We start from the raw sequence: 6,000 nt of genomic DNA, 5'->3' as shown, positions 1-6,000 counted from the left end.
TAAATGAGATAATTCTGCTACTACTGCTACTGCTACTACTGCTGCTGCTGCTACTACTACTACTATTGCTGCTACAAAAAGGTATTATTATATATCTATATAAAATATATAATGCCTGAGGTAATCGCTGGAGGCCACAGTGTATACACATTTGGCGAAAGAGAAAATTCTCAAGCGTTTGTAATCGTTTACATTAATTAATGATATACATTTATTACTATTGTGAATAAAATAATTTTATTGGTATAAACATTCAATATTATAATTAAAAAATCATAAATTTTGAAATAATTTAAAGTCATATACTTTATTCTCTTATATATTGAATATTAATTTAGTATAGTAGAGTTAAATAATTAAACTTTAATGTTAAAACAAAAAATAAACATAAATATTCAATATTGTAATTGGGAAGAAATGAATTGTTAAAAAATCATGAATTTTGAAATAATTTAAGGTCATATACTCTACTATCTTATTCTTATACATGTAAAAATATATCAAATTTTAAATTAGTATATTATAGTAAAATAATTATAAATTTATGTTAAAACTCAAAATAAATATAAATATTCATATTAAAATTGAAAAGAAGCTAACTACTTGAAAATCGTGAATTTTGAAATAATTTAAATTTTATACTACACTATCGTATGTATGTAACGGCATATAGAATTTTAAATTAGTATATTAGAGTGAAATAATTTATAAATTTAAGTTAAAATTCAAAATAAATTTCTCACAACTAATTACTTGCTCGAAAATGTAATGAGATTATTAGAAAAGTTAATAGCATTTTCAATTTTCATGTAAAAAGTCTCATTATTGAAAATTAAATAATTAAAATTAAAATTTATAAGTAAATTAATATAATTTTAGTTCAAAAATTCAAATTCTATGATTGATTTATTTTATTTAAAAGATGCGAGATCTAAAGATCATAGTTACTTTTACAATTTTAATGTTAAAAACTTGAAATCTCTTAGAAACTAGAAATCCTATTCTTTATTTAAATGCATTGTATTTAATATATATTTTATGCTCATTGTTAACTTAAAATATATCGAGAGGTAAATTTTATATAATCGTAAACCAGTTAAAATTTTTTAATGAGACGTAATCAGTAAGAATAAATATTTGACGTAATGAAATAAGTTATTTACTTATTGTGCCCTTAACCCTTCACAAAATATCGTCTCATCCTTATTATTTTTCCTCTCTTCTTATTAATTTTTTTTAACTACTTAAACTTAATCTATTAAACGCCACCTAAATGATAGAATAAATAAAAATATATCATAAATAATAATTTTGCACAAAGGATGGATTGTATAAATTAAAGATGGTGAAGTCATTGATATTATACGTCTTCGTAATGTTGATCTCATAATTGGCAGGGAGCATTTATTTTCTTCAGATAAAGTTAGGCTATAGTTATTTTGTTGAGCTAACAAAATAGTTAATCTTTTTTATGGAGATGTGGAATAAGTATTTCTTAACAATTTACAACATATATAATTATTTTTGCTTTGTAGCGCGGCTTTGTTTTGTTTTGTTTTGTTTTGCTAACCCGGGGTGTCCGGACTTCGCCCAACTAATCCCCGGGGCTCCATGAACCCCCGGCGCCCCTCACGGAACAGGTAATTACGCCAAATGCGCTCTGGTGGCCCCAAGGGGATTCGAATCCAGGTCTCAGTACAAACTTGGGTACACATTAATTACTAGACCGAACCCCTTGGGGTTAGCGATGTTTTATTTTTAAGTAACAGAAGAAAGGCCCGCACATATATAATAATTTGTTTTAATAGATAGGTAATAAGTTAGAAAAATAACATCTACAAAAAAGATTTATTTTCGGTGTACGACATCTAGAAAAATAGATTTACATGTCTAATATATTTTCCTATGATATTTTGTATTATTATTATGCACATAGGTCTTGTCTTCCTGAAATAACTAAACTTTATCTAATTTATTTGTTATAATATGTTAGAACGTTAGAAAAAATCCATCCAAACGTATCCCAGATCCCCAGGTAGTTGAAGTCAATCATTTTTCTCTTAGTCTGCTTTGTTGTTGTTTCTTTTTTCTTAAGACAAGTTATTTTATTTTATTTTGCTATCATTGTATAACATATTTTGCAATAAGGACTAAAATTAGATTGGTTTTCTAAACGAAGTTGCGAAATTACATGACATGTTGACTTCTTATAAATTGTGCATATTAAACTGTCTTTGCAGTCCTCAAAGGGTAGGCTCGGAAAGTTCAGTCAAAGTTCCATGTGTCTAGTGACTGCAAAATACTATTTACCCCCTAAGACATACGTATGCAGCTTATTTTCATCGCAAAATTTTGGATCCTCGAAATCTTAATTTGATAATTTAATTGATTCATTATAAGTTAGATTTCTAGTTTATCGGTTTTGAGAAGCGGCTTGGCATCAAAAAATTGCATCACTTACCGCATTGCTATTGGTGGTTATACGAAGAGTCACGCAAGGAAAAGCTTGCTCTATCCTACATGGCGCTTCTCTCTGCATTGCCGGGCTTTTAATATTTATACAGAATATAGATAGATATGCTTATAGATATAGATCTGTAATATTAAAGTAAAGATGACAATTAGAAGATTTCGCCGCCTTTGACTATATGGGGTTAACACTGTCGAGATATATGCTTGGACTAGTCCCAAGTGTTACAGTAGAGGGCTTTGACATGTTGGCTGCAAATTCTATGATGGAATTGCAATGCTTAGTTGTTAATCACAACTGATCATCTGAATCGCCTTTCATCAATATATATATATATATATATATTGACCATTAGATTCATCACCTAAATTGTCAAGGGGAAATTTTATTATATATAAAATAGTTCTAATGATCGAATCGAGTGTGAAGCACTTTCATTTGGTACAAGTAATATTCATAATACTAAAGACAATATAATGGACCATTTAGCTCCGTTTGGTTTTACAATCACTTTTTAAAAATTTTAACTCTAACTTTAACTATACTCACTACACAACAAAAATCAACAACACAATTATTACTTTTTTATTTTTCTTCAATTTTTTAACCATTCAATTTAATTTTTAATATTAAATTCTCTCAACTATCCATTACTTTTTTCACAATTCAATAACACAATCATTACTTTTTTTCAACTATTCATTATTTTTTCACATTTTTCTCATAATTCAATAACACAATCATTACAACCCAAATAAAATCAAAATTCAACTCTACTTAACTCTAAAACCAAACATACAATTAGAGTTTTAACCACACAAGATTTAATTACATGATATTGTATTTGAGACAAGTATATATAATAAAAAGAATAAAATTGTACTCAAAATGTTCAAAAGAAAAAAAAACATATCCCTAAATTTCACCCAAAAAAAGAAAAACCCAAAATAATAGTTTTCAAATATAATTTCGTCATACTAGTGCAATAAAAATAATGAATGTCGTATCATTCTAAAACCAGTGGGAAGATGGAACATATATGAAAGTATGAATGCCCACAATACGAGGTGTTGGTGCCATCACCGATCTATACTGTCAGTTATAATAGACTTTAACTGCAATCGTGAATATGGAACTCTGCCGACAACTTCACTACGACAAGCCGACACTCAAATATAGACTATTCTCAGCCAATACATTAAGCAGATCTCGTTGAAAGGAATTATATATATATATATATATATATGAATAACATAAAATTTCATGAGCTAATACTTTTTTTTGGGTGAATTACGACTACGAAATCCTGATGAACAAATACTTCAAACTGACTAAATAGTGGCAAAGCTTAATCTCCTAATCTCATCCATGAAAGACCTAAGGTTCTGGTCGGAAGAGCCACCTTCCCGCGCAGCATCTATTGCCATCTCCCTCCATTTCTTAGCATTCCGTCTCATCTCTTCCCCCCTCTCCCCATCTCCCAACACCAACTCCAAGCACCTCTTAATCTCTTCTCCTTCAACAACACCGTCCTTGTTCATGTTCACCCTCACTCCAGTCGTCCACACGTCTTTGATCAGCTTCGCATTCGTGTGCTGATCCGTCCACTGCGGGAATGCCACCATTGGGACCCCAGACACCAGACTCTCTAAGGTAGAGTTCCAACCACAGTGCGTCACGAAGCACCCAACTGAAGCTTGCGATAGAACCTCCACTTGGGAGCACCACGGAACGATCATTCCTTTCTTCCTGAGGTCATCCATGCAACTTAGTCGATCCTCATCATTTTCTTCGTTTCCGATATTTCTGATGACCCACAGGAATGGCCGGCCGCTTTCCAAAAGCCCACGTGCCATTTCCTCCTTTTGCAGCTTTGACAGCACCGAGATGCTGCCAAAGGAAACATATACCACCGATCCATTTGGTTTTGTTTTTAACCACTTTATATAATCCTTCGAGCTTTGAAAGAGGTCTCCTCCGAAGGAGGTGTCCGAGGGATCTTGTCCATCAAGAAATGCAGACGGGACTAGAAGCCCTATTGCCTGAATGTCGAGCCTATTAATGGCCCGAACTGCATTCGGTTCCAGCGCATCGTAGGTGTTCACTAGTACTTTCGGGTTGGTCTCCTCATTCAGTATCTCAAAGTGGCGCCTAAGAAGTGGAAGACTGAACGAATACGGACTTGCGGGGCTGAAGAAGGAGGGTATGTCACGACCATTGAGCACTGGCAGCCCAGGTAGTTGAATTTGAGATGAAGGATCATCAACCGCATTACGGATTTCGTCCTCATAACCATTGAAGTAATAGTAGTAGATATCAAAGACAGTGGCAGGTTGAATCCAGACGAGGGTGGTCGGAATTTGGAGAGACTTTGCGACGTCAGCCACCCAAGGGATGAGCACCGTGTAGAACACGCACATGAATTTTTGCCCTCTCTCGAGACTAGACACAATAAGGTCTCTCAAAGTTTCAGACCCTCGACATTGGAGCTCAGCCATGTAGTGGTCGAAGTCAATATCGGGCTTGATCCCATCATCGTGGCCGTCTGAGAAGGTGGCAAGAGACAAGCCATCTGGAAAATTTGAAGACTTCGACTCAACCATCTTGCGGCAGGCAGAGACGGCGGTGGCGAAGGTGACCCGAGCACCATTGCGGACAGGCGTTTCGAGAACTGGAGCGAAGGGTTTATGTGGCCCTGGCCGGGGAAGGTTACGAGGAGGAAGTGAGGAGGATCCATGATATATTTTTCATATGTAATGCACAAGTTATAATTGATGGAATTGAAGGAGAATGAAGTTATTTATATATAAGGTTGCGTTTGGTTTCATAGTAGGATTTTAAAATCAGATTTTGATTTTGATTTTGAGTGGTATAAATGGGGCCCACCCTTTGACTTTGTATGAATTATGTTGTTTTGTTGTGAGAAAAAATGATAAAAATAGGACTCACTCTTTGACTTTGTATGAGTTATTTTGTTTTGTAATGGGTAGAATTAAGTTAGAATTGTGATTGTAAAATACAATTGCGAAACCAAAGAGAACCAAGAATCTGGAGTTTTGGCAATTGCGTTTGCGATGATGAATAAGGGGAGAATGGTAATAATTGACCGTTGACTTGTATTGCCATCCTCTTCATTTTGATCTTTGATTGATGAGGTATTTGATGACGTTAGGGCCGGGGCCACAGTCCTTTTAGGGAGGCCACAGCCTTTTTAGGGAGGCACCTGCCCCCCTAAGATTCACAAAGTTCCCCTTGTTACCAATATAAATAAATAAAACTCTAAGTAAAAATTCGATATCTACAGTAAGTGCCCCCCTAAAATAGATTATTTTTTGATTGCCCAAGTAAATGCCCCCCTCACCCCTCGAATCTCGCCAAAAGGAAAAAGAAAAAGAAGCCATAAATCAGATGCCAAAAAAAAAAAACTCTTGAGATATAAGTGATTTGTCGCCAGATTTTCTCACAAATAGTTAAATTACCTCTCTTAATTGAAAAGGAATGATTTTATATTTTAGAAATTTCAAAGAATA

The 6,000-nt window shown here is 33.8% G+C and overlaps 1 pseudogene; it reads right to left on the bottom strand.

Moving 5' to 3' along the window:
* Positions 1 to 3,358: 3,358 nt before the first annotated feature.
* Positions 3,359 to 5,502, bottom strand: LOC116215077 (annotated as a pseudogene).
* Between the last annotated feature and the right edge of the window lie 498 nt (positions 5,503 to 6,000).

This window comes from Punica granatum, chromosome 7, assembly GCF_007655135.1.
Source record: "Punica granatum isolate Tunisia-2019 chromosome 7, ASM765513v2, whole genome shotgun sequence".
Taxonomy (NCBI): domain Eukaryota; kingdom Viridiplantae; phylum Streptophyta; class Magnoliopsida; order Myrtales; family Lythraceae; genus Punica; species Punica granatum.
Note: the sequence above shows the minus strand (reverse complement) of the source record. Positions and strands in the feature narration are given on the sequence as shown.